General features: G+C 33.8%; 1 non-coding gene across 1 annotated transcript; it reads left to right on the top strand.

The window, feature by feature from the left end:
- Window positions 1-6,052: 6,052 nt before the first annotated feature.
- Window positions 6,053-6,256, top strand: LOC126767530 (small nucleolar RNA U3). Its single transcript, XR_007669116.1, has one exon. It is a non-coding gene; the product is annotated as a small nucleolar RNA U3 (small nucleolar RNA).
- The last annotated feature ends 5,743 nt before the right edge of the window (window positions 6,257-11,999 follow it).

The raw sequence follows: 11,999 nt of genomic DNA on the forward strand, positions 1-11,999 counted from the left end.
GCAAACATACTCCATTTCAATGAATTTTTTTGGAAAAAGGACTGTCGACGCAATTCTCTCATTTAGCTTTCCAAGTTATCACAGTTAGCATAGCTAACAAAATATACCAACAACAAAGTTATCGTAGCTAACAAAATATATCAGAAATTCAATTCAGCAATATTCTGCAAATAAACAATATCATTGTTGCTCAATAAAGTTCATTTCCAAAAATTAGAACAACAACACATTTCGTTCGCACTAAACCAGAGCGGGAGCCCTGTTGCTATAATGTAATGTTACATTATTATAACTGAGTATATAGAAATAAGTACTAGTAAGTAAGAATTCGTACATATGTATATATGTAAGTTTATAGTAAATAAGCAAAATTTTGTATAAAAAAAAAATTATTCATTAAGGTAATCGAGTTCAAATAGCGTGTTTTTATTGTGCGGTTGCCGACTCATAACTGGCTGGAAATTCAATAATTTGAAATTGCCCACACCGAAAGTTTACTTTAAATAGCAAACACATAAATCGCCGCAAACCAAACGCGCATTAAGTGTTGTGACATATGTATTTTAAAACTTCTTATGAACAACAACAATTAAGTGTTTTATTAATTGGCAAATGCAAAAAAACAGCAAAATTTTCATTAAAATAGTTATAAAGTGGCCAACCAAAACAAAAAAGCCAGAGGACTTTAAAAAGGATCCAGTGAACAGTCCGAAGAGAATGCAGAAGTTGATACTCCTGTAAGCTAATTTTAAGTTTATATAAAATTTATAACTACCCGATATATAAAAACCTTAAAAAATTGTTAATGGCAATAAATATATTATATATTATATATTATATAATATATTAACCTTATCCCAAAAACCCTTCAGCGTAGAGCAATTCTTCGCAAGAGTTAATCACCAACTATCGCTGATAATAAACAAAATAAAGAGTCATGATTATTCAAGAGAAACAAATAATGTTCTACTGGAAACCTATAGGAATCGATCCCTTGATATATTTATCAGAGTCCTAAACGGCGAATTGTCTAGAATGCTAGTCATTCAACGAATGGAAGTAGCACATATCAAATGCAAAAAAGCCAAATAAAACTAAAGCCAATATTTACAATAAAAACATTCAAAATCAGGCACTGCTACTACCCAGACCAACCAGGTCTAGTGGAGGTGGATCCTTCAATACATTCACGATGAATAAAATATATGAATAGACCGAATAATACGCCTATAAAAAGGCTATCCAATTATTCTTCAAATATCCCTAGGAAAACACCAAAAAAATTTTAAAGTCTAAACAGAGGACTAGGAAATAAATTTTATGACAGACACCTGTCTAGCCTACCCTTTATAGAACTAACTTAAAAAAACGAGGATATTGTCAAGTTCCTTATAAATACGAGAACTAATAAAAACTTTGTCTCCGAACAACTTTCAAAAAATTCACAGACACTTGAGTGTCTTTTTAAGGTTCACTCAGCCGCGGAAGAATAGGTATTACGAATAATTTTGATTTCTTTATGTTATCTTATTTAAAATCCTTTGATAGCCTCATTGGTGATGACACCCTCAAAGAAACGGGAGCGATCATAAATAGGAAAAGTGACACAATAACTCTCAAGGATTTGGGACTGCCACTAAAACAAAATATCTTTAAACAAGTGAATAATATTCAAGAAACCCCTTATGAACATGAACTAAATGGATTGATAAACTAATATTCGGAACTTTTCGGACCAATCACCGACAGTGGGACAATCGGCAGCATCATATTATAAGAGATTTATAAAATACTTCGCAAAAATTACCACTTTAACTAGAGGTAAAAATGTTCATATAAAAGCAAGTCAATCCTAGCGGATACAGATTTTACTAATCCAGGAAGGCTTTAAATTACCAGCCACTGATCACCAGCCACTGACGTTTGCATTAAGCAACAGTAATAACAATGCCAAGTTAAAAAGGTGGAAAACACGGATAGAAGAATATAATTATAAACCAGGAAAACCAAGTTAATACATACGCTGGTGCGATAGAACGTGTGCACTCCACTATTATTGAAATAATCAGATGCCTCCAAATGGAATATCCTGATTGCTCTATTGAAGAAAGTATCAACATTGTAGTTGACAGATATAATAACACAATACACTCAGTTACAAAAAGGAAACCAGCCGATGTATTCTTTAGAAGAACACAGAGAATTAATTACCAAGATTTAACAAACTTCAGGGAAATAGTTAATTCTGAACTTCGAAATGAAATAGCTAGAAACCAAAAAAATACGCTAAAGTATCACAACAAAAATTGATCAATAATAAAGAATTACGAAGCAGGTGATACTATATTAAAACAAGTAAGGAAGTGCTAAGTTCGGGTGTCACCGAACATTTTATACTCTCGCATGATAAAGTCATAATCGAGATACCGTTATTAGCAACTTTATTGCGAGAATATAAAAATGATGCCCTCTGAATTACATGAAAACATCTGAGAGATTTACTGATATTTTCGGTGAAAAATTAGGTTAGGTTAGGTTAGGCACTGAATTCTTCTTGTTCGATATAAGGGACCTTGAAAAGTTATAGTCCGATCACGACAATTTTTCCACAAGGGATACCTCAGCTCAAATACCGTATTTGTGTAAAGTTTTATTCCGCTATCATCATTGGTTCCTAATGTACTATATATTATACAGAGAAGGCATCAGATGGAATTCAAAATAGCGTTATATTGGAAGAAGGCGTGGTTGTGTACCGATTTCACCCATATTTTGTCCATTTTCAATTTAAAAAAAAAAGCCTGGATGCAGCTTCCTTCTGCAATTTCTTCCGTAAAATTTAATGTTTCTGACGTTTTTTGTTAGTCGGTTAACGCACTTTTAGGGATTTTCAACATAACATTTGTATGGGAGGTGGGCGTGGTTATTATCCGATTTCTTCCATTTTTGAACTGTATATGGAAATGCTTGAACATAACGACTCTGTAGAGTTTGGTTGACATAACTATAGTAGTTTCCGAGATATGTACAAAAAACTTAGTAGAAGGCGGGTCACGCCCACTTTTCTAAAAAAATTACGTCCAAATATGCCCCTCCCTAATGCGAGCCTTTGTGCCAAATTTCACTTTAATATCTTTTTTTATAGCTTAGTTATGACACTTTATAGGTTTTCGGTTTCCGCCATTTTGTGGGCGTGGCAGTGGGCCGATTTTGCCCATCTTCGAACTTAACCTTCTTATGGAGCCGAGAAATACGTGTACCAAGTTTCATCATGATATCTCAATTTTTACTCAAGTTACAGCTTGCACGGACGGACGGACAGACGGACGGACAGACAGACATCCGGATTTCAACTCAACTCGTCACCCTGATCACTTTGGTATATATAACCCTATATCTGACTCTTTTAGTTTTAGGACTTACAAACAACTGTTATGTGAACAAAACTATAATACTCTCCTTAGCAACTTTGTTAAGAGAGTATCAAAATAAAAAACAAATTAAAGGTAAAACCGAACCCATTTTAAGAAAGAAACTGTCGCTAAAGACAATACCGTCACAATAACTACTAGGATAACAGAAATATTCATAAATCACATTTAAACAAGTAAGGAATGGCTAAGTTCGGGTGTCACCGAACATTTTATACTCTCGCATGATAAAGTGATAATCGAGATTTCATTATACGTCATTTACATATTTTTCAAATACCGTATTTGTGTAAATACTCGTATTATACAGAAAAGGCATCAGATGGAATTCAAAATAGCGTTATATTGGAAGAAGGCGTGGTTGTGAACCGATTTCACCCATATTTCGTACATGTCATCAGGGTGTTAAGAAAATATTATATACCGAATTTCATTGAAATCGGTCTAGTAGTTCCTGAGATATGGTTTTTGGTCCGAGGCCACGCCCATTTTCAATTTTTAAAAAAAGCCTGGATGCAGCTTCTTTCTGCCATTTCTTCCGTAAAATTTAATGTTTCTGACGTTTTTTGTTAGTCGGTTAACGCACTTTTAGGGATTTTCAACATAACATTTGTATGGGAGGTGGGCGTGGTTATTATCCGATTTCTTCCATTTTTGAACTGTATATGGAAATGCCTGAAGATAACGACTCTGTAGAGTTTGGTTGACATAACTATTGTAGTTTCCGAGATATGTACAAAAAACTTAATAGGGGGCGGGGTCACGCCCACTTTTCTAAAAAAAATTACGTCCAAATATGCCCCTCCCTAATGCGATCCTTTGTGCCAAATTTCACTTTAATATCTTTTTTATGGCTTAGTTATGACACTATATAGGTTTTCGGTTTCCGCCATTTTGTGGGCGTGGCAGTGGGCCGATTTTGCCCATCTTCGAATTTAACCTTCTTATGGAGCCAAGAAATACGTGTACCAAGTTTCATCATGATATCTCAATTTTTACTCAAGTTACAGCTTGCACGGACGGACGGACAGACAGACATCCGAATTTCGACTCTACTCGTCACCCTGATCACTTTGGTATATATAACCCTATATCTGACTCTTTTAGTTTTAGGACTTACAAACAACCGTTATGTGAACAAAACTATAATACTCTCCTTAGCAACTTTGTTGCGAGAGTATAAAAACTGACAAAAATTTATTCTTTAGACTCTTACCGTCCTGGACAACTGCAGCGGTAGACACCTACGAGAACGACAGCCCGTTCGTAACAATCAAACAAGCACTGGGAAAGATTACAAAAGAGACGTATAAAATTATACACACTATCGACTTGCACGATTACGAAAAAATTACCAACGGTGTGCGACTTGCTATATACATATTACGAAATTAGTAAAACAAGTATTTTATTTCCACAATTAAAACATCAACTTTCCAAAATAGCGTATTAAGCCGACTGCGAACAAAAAACGCCACCACTCAAAAGAGATCAATCAACTGGATAGGATCTGCTTGGATATGGTTAGCAGGAAATCCCGATGCCACTTACTGGGACCGACTACTTTCCACAACACATGAACTGACCGAAAACAGTAACGTACAGTATAGCTCAAACCAATACTGTTCTCATGTCTTACGAGTGTTCCGCAACATCCCACATCCGACACCACATCGCATTACATCACGTCACAACATCTCATCACAAAACAGTTCACAACACATACACACGTAGCAAACACAGTACCTAACACCGCTCATCATTACAACATAACAACCACACGATCATCAACGAGACGACTCGTAATAATCTAATATTCACCACCCAAACTATCAAAAGGGATAGATATGAACGGAATCCGCCTTCTTATCGTTTCATCCGTGAAGCAAGACGTTCGACCGCAGATTTTTACTTGTTCTATCGCAACAACCACCGCACTGCACGTAGTGAACTGAATCCTCGATTTCGGCAGCAGTGTCCCGCGGTGGGTTTCGAGGAAAACCAAAAAAAAAAATATATATATAGGTGTTCAAATAAGTTTAATAAATATTTTATACAGAATGTGTGATACAAAAGATCAGTGCTTTTTGAAGTTATACTTCTTATACGAGTTCGGAAAAGGTTGCGATAGATTAAGGTTGCGCAATCTTGCTCAATATGAATCTAGGCAACCTTGTCTGCGAAGATGTTCGAGCAGCAAGCGAAGCGGTGACGACATGTCACAGCATGGATGTTGCCATGCTTATGCTGTTGTTGTTTTTGTAGAACAATGTTTCAATTTTTGGTTGGTGACATATTCAATTAAAAAATCAATTCTGTTGGGATTCGAACCTACGTACCTACGTGTTCGTCGTAACTTTTCAAGCGCTTACCACCAAGACCACCATTGACACTTGTATTGCGTTGTCCTAATTATGGTTTGGTTATGCATGAAAGAAATATACAATGGATCGCCGATTGTTGTCTCTTTCCTTGCTGCTGCTGCGCATATGTATGTTTGTATGCTTGTTCATTATTGAAGTTATACTGCTTTTTCTTTCCTTTGTCTCTCATTTCTGCGAATTCTCAACTATTTTATGTGCCCTTTTGTTAAAATACCCTGCGTTGGCCGTTGAAAAATTAAGGCTATACTTTAAGAGGATTATTTCTGTAGTTAGTCTTCATTTACATTTTTTGGAAATCGACCCGCGATGACGAGGTATATCGTTTTATCTGACAGCGTGAGGTTTAAGAAGTTAATTTCTAATTTTGTCTTGTGGCATATTAGAAATGATGTTTCTTCGAAAATCGTTCGCTTACAACGGATAAAACGACTTCTGAGTGGTGATTTTTATGAATAAATTCCTTTTGGTTGAAATGCTCTGCGTTGGCCGTTGAAAAGTTAAGACTGTACTTCTCAGGATCATTCATTCCTTTCATTTCTTCAAAGAAATTAATGACCTTTAGAAATAAGCATATTTGCATTATTTCGTTGTCATTTCCATATTCGGAGCAATAGAATTTCTATGGCATAAGTAAAGTAATGGCCGCCGATTGTCACCCCTTGCCGCTGTAGCAGCTTCGCCTACAAACATGCGTAAATACATATGTAGGTATGTATGTATACGTATGATCGTGAATACATATCACAGATTTTTGCGAGAAGCACCAGAAAGTTGTGCTATTTATGATTTTTGTGCCATCGTCGCGAAAAGACGACTTGTTGGCAAAGGCATGCTCGGGGAGATAATAAATTAAAATAAATTTATAAAATGTGAATTTAAGTTTTCTAGTTTTCTTTCATACAAAATGATATGCATTTCTTGGAATATCACTAAGAAGTATAACTTCATCCGCCCGTAGGGACTCCACGCACCTTTTTTATTTGGCAGAAGTACGAGGGCTGTTATATATATTCTGGCATAGGGCAACACTAAGTGTTGCCAGGTGCAATCTGACATTTCAAAGTTTGACATTTTTTAGCATAACATCACTTAGAACGTTTTGTCATTTAATCGTGAATTGTTTTATTTACAGGGAATTAAAAAAATCATCTCGGCCAAAAAATGGAATTAGCTCGTGAACATTTTCGTGCGATCATTTTTCACAACTTTCGACGTGGATTATCACGACAAGGGTGCATCGATGAACTAAAATCTTTGCATGGCTATGAAGCACCATCCTATAGCACTGTGAAAATCTGGTACAACGAATTCAATCGTGGCCGACGCTCGCTCAAAGACGAATTCCGTGAAGGTCGTCCAAAAACAGCCGTTGTGCCAGAAAACATCGATGCCGTACGTGAAGTGATAATGGAAGACCGTCATGTAACATACCTTCAGATAGAGGCATGCCTATGCATTTCTCCCACCAGCATACATTCGATATTGCATGAACACCTAGCCGTAAAAAAGGTTTGTTCTCGTTGGATCCTGCACAATTTGACAATCCCTCAAAAAATGGCTCGTGTGGATTGGTGTAAAGAAATGCTGAAAAAATACGATCGCGGTGCTTCAAAAGACGTTTATAAGATCGTCACAGGTGACGAATCATGGATCTATGCGTATGAGCCCGAAACAAAACAGTAATCGACAAAAAAAAAATAATAATAATAAAAAAAAAAAACATTTTCGTTGATAAATATGCCTATTTGCATTATTAGGCCAGAAATATATATAGCAACCTACGTATCGAGTAAGTATACTAGTATCACGCGTGAACAAATGGTCCATCGAGCCTTTCCGAAAGGCATCTAAGCAACAAAAATGAATTTGAGTAAACAAAGAAAAAAGTTACAGTGAAAAAAGAAACAAAACCCAGAAACACACGGAAAATCGAAAGTGGCGTGAAAAGATACCGAAAAGAAATAGAAATTTAAGGAAACAGTGAAAAAAAACCTACTAAAATCAAAACCGAGCGCGAAATAAACTAAAAACCAAAACAACAAAAACAAAACCTACTAACATCAAATGGGCACGGTGTAATAACATATATACACAAAGCACAACTACTATACATAGTCACGAGAGACTACACCAACAAAGAACAAAAGAGAAAGACAACAAATCAACAGGGACAGCCGTGGACATACATAAGCCGAAAAGGAATTAAAAGAAACAGAAAAAGATTTAGGTATAGTGACCCAAAACAATTGGCGGAAAATAACGTGAGTCCGTTCCATTCCATATATAATTTCATAAATACAAATAAATAAATTTAATTTTTATGCACATAAATATGTATGTATGTATGTTAAGTTTACAGGTTCGACGGTATTCCGGGACACCGTTAACTTAATAAACAGTTCGATATACATATGTATATGTACAAAAAAAAAATAACTGCAAAAAAGTACAGTACCTGCCGAGTTGCTTAGCCTGTGTCTTTAGACACACCGTTACAAAATTTCCAAAAAAAAAAATTTACTGAGTCATGTATTACATGCTTGCAATATTTCCTGCGACACCCCTTGGGCCACAAAAAATTTGCAAATTCTTCTTTTACACCCAATTTAATATATGTACATATTTAAATGGAAATATAACCATATGCTACATACATAAACTATAACATATAACAATATTAAACTACCTGCTTGAATGGTCAATTCGTGTCTCCAAACACACTACCAAAATACATTACAAAAACAATTTACAGAAGACAAGTACTCTTTGCTTGCAAATTTTCCAGCGATACCCCTTGGGCTATAAAGCAACAAGCTGGACCGCTTATAACATTCAAGCAAAGGTAGGTAAATAAAAAAAATTAAGAAATAAAAAAAGAATAAAAAGCAAAAAAAAAGTATTACATTTATGTATGTACCAATGTGCCGGTAAACATATGCAAATTAATTATTACCTCCTGGCAGGATCGCCAATTAATATTAAAGTCCAGTTCTGGTGGGCAACTGCAGGCAAATGCCTGTGGTCAACTGACGTTTTATTTTATTATCTCTTCTTAAATACAATATTTTTCTTAAGCCTAGATACAAATATTAATCTTACATTCTAAGAAGTATATCTACAATCCACTTAATATAGACCATATGTTACAAGTGGAAAGGTTCATCTTAAAATCTATGAATTACATCTTGAGACCACTTAAGGCGGACCGTATTAGCAAAGTAAAATGTTTCAATACGGACCATATGGGTCGTAAGTGTCAATATTACAAATTTATGACAAATAAGTTGAAGCGTCCCGATTCAAAGAGATATAGTACGTAAGGCTATAGACTAATTTGTAAATTTGAACAGTCCCATTTGAAATCTTAATTTATATTTGCAATTTATTTAAATTTGACTCTTAAACATATATTCGATACATTTTATATTATCTTCGACTTTTAATTATTTTTTTGATAGAAGTCTTCTTACATGTGACATCATTTAGACAAAAATTTTTTTTTTTTGTATATTGAAGGTAAAAGATTTAAGATTTGATATTATTTTTAAGAATTATTCTGTTTCTGTTTTGTATTTTAACTGTATTTCCTAAATCCTCTTTTACAACCTGTTTTTTTTTCTGGGATTCAGCTTATTTCTTTGCCGTATTACTTTTTCATAAATTAGTTCTCCAGGGTGAAATGGGAAGGTTGTATTATTGCCTGAATATATTTCAGTAATTTTTTAGCTTACATTATTGAAATTATTTATTTTTAAAATATTGGTACCTCCTTTTTTATATTTTTATATATATTTTTTTTATTTTATGTCGGTATTACCTTCGACTGGCGTCTTAGGATTTTCTTGTCCCAAGAATTTTAAATTTTGTGTTTTTATATTTCAATTTGGCTTTTCACCATTCATTTTTTGATTTATTTAACCGGTAAAATCTTCGGCTGGCTTTGTAGAACTTGTTTGTTCCACAATTTTAAAGTATTTTTTATTTTAAGTATTGTCGGTACTTTCTTCGGCTGGTGACTTAGGACTTTTTTGTCCCAAGTAATATAAATTTTGTATTTTTATATTTTGATTTGGTTTTTTTACCATAATTTTTTTGTTTTATTTTGCCGGTATGAACTTCGGCTGGAGTTGTAGAACATTTTCGTTCCACAATATTTTTTTATAATTATTCTTTTCACTCTGCTGGTATAAATCTTCAGCTGGCGTTTCAGGACCTTTTTGTCCCAAAAAAAATTTTTTTTTTAAATAAAATAGTAGTCTCTGCTCCCAAAGAATTATATGTTTCTCTCCTTTAACTTTATTTTTCGGTTTTTTTTATATATGTACTTATATATTTGTGAGTTTCATAAAATAGCAATACTCACAAAAAAATGGTTAAATTTCTTTTTGCATAAATCTATTGTAATAACTTCCTATTAATTTGAATTAAAAATATTTAAATATTTTATCTTTTATTATTTTTATAATATTCACAGCAAAAATTTTTTACTTAATACCAGAGGAGTTATTTCCCATGCAATTAATGAATATAAGAGCTACTTACAACTATTTTGTTGCTGTTGAATTTTATGCTGTATTCTTTTGCTGGAGCTCTTGCTGTCGTCCTTGAAGACATCAATTTATCCGTATGTGTAAGGTTGTTGCTCTGCCACGGTCAGTTCACGTTCAATACACAGCACTCGCCAATTTCTGTTTGTTTTTTTCTTTTCTCCTCATTTGCGAATACTTGATTGATTTTTAAACAGGAAACACGCGTAAATTAACTCGAACTCGCCGATTTTTTTATGTTTTTTTCTTTTCTCCTCAGTTGAGGATACCATATTGATTTTTTCATGGTTCCCTTAAATGCTTACCGCCGAATTTTACTATGACATTTTGGTCCATCGTAAAACTCCGATTCTCCTGGCAGGATCGCCAATTAATATTCAAGTCGAGTTCTGGTGGGCAACTGCGGGCAACAGCAGGCAATCGCCAGTGGTCAACGTTTTATTTTATTATCTCTTCTTAAATACAATATTTTTCTTAAGCCTAGATACAAATATTAATCTTACATTCTAAGAAGTATATCTACAATCCACTTAATATAGACCATATGTTACAAGTGGAAAGGTTCATCTTACAATCAATGAGTTACATCTTGGGACCACTTAAGGCGGACCGCATTAGCAAAGTACAAAGTTTCAATACGGACCATATGGGTCGTAAGTGTCATATTACATATTTATGACAAATAAAAGATATGTTCATGTAATATGAACTGGTGGTATTAACTTGCATTTACCGCGCGACATATGTACATACGAGTATATAATTTTTTGCACATTTCATTTAAGTACAAGTTTATCAAGTACATAACTTAACTGATATACATTAGGGTGCTTCAAAAGAAATTTTTGAAAATTTTTTTCTACTCTTACCCCCTCAATTGTTAGTTGACAAAACGAAAATCCTCCCTCAAGCCAGGCGCTGTAGCTTAACTCTTAGAGGTCGCTATTTTTTTTAGGTTCAAATTCATTTAACATTGCAATTTTGGTTTTTTCATTCAAACTGAAATTTCACCAATTAATTTTCGTTTCTCAAAAATAAACATCACATATTCAGAAAGTTGGCTTTTCAAACTTTATATTGTATTTTTCTTTCCCGTTCCTCATTCGTTTACAGATACAAATATATAAAAGAAGCTCGAGTGAACTGAAGATACATTGATATTCTTGAAAAAATGTTCAGTCACATAAAAAAAACAAAAATTTATCGAACTTTTACATAAATAAAAACTTTAGTCTTTTTATGCGGTAGCGAAACGAAAGTTTTATCATATTAAATTAAAAGTTTAAAATATACTAACTATCAATTACATAATTACAATAACATAATTTGTTTTGTCAGAAAATTAATTTTTTTAATAAGAAAATTTCTGTTAATAAAATTATTAATTTATATTCTGTCAAACATCTATTTGAAACATTCAAATACATTTTAGACAAAATTTTAAGCTAAAAGCTTCAAACTCAATTCAAATTAATGCAATCAGACAAATCAAGAGAGGTTAAGCCAAAAACACCTCTACTATTAGAAATTCCGAAAATGGCTGATGAAGATAAACCACATGGCACACTTGCAGAAGCTACACGCTCAAAGCAGAGAATAAAACAAAAAAGATCAAAAGGTCAGACAATATCTAGATT

The sequence above is a fragment of the Bactrocera neohumeralis genome, unplaced genomic scaffold (genome assembly GCF_024586455.1).
Source record: "Bactrocera neohumeralis isolate Rockhampton unplaced genomic scaffold, APGP_CSIRO_Bneo_wtdbg2-racon-allhic-juicebox.fasta_v2 ctg762, whole genome shotgun sequence".
NCBI lineage: Eukaryota > Metazoa > Arthropoda > Insecta > Diptera > Tephritidae > Bactrocera > Bactrocera neohumeralis.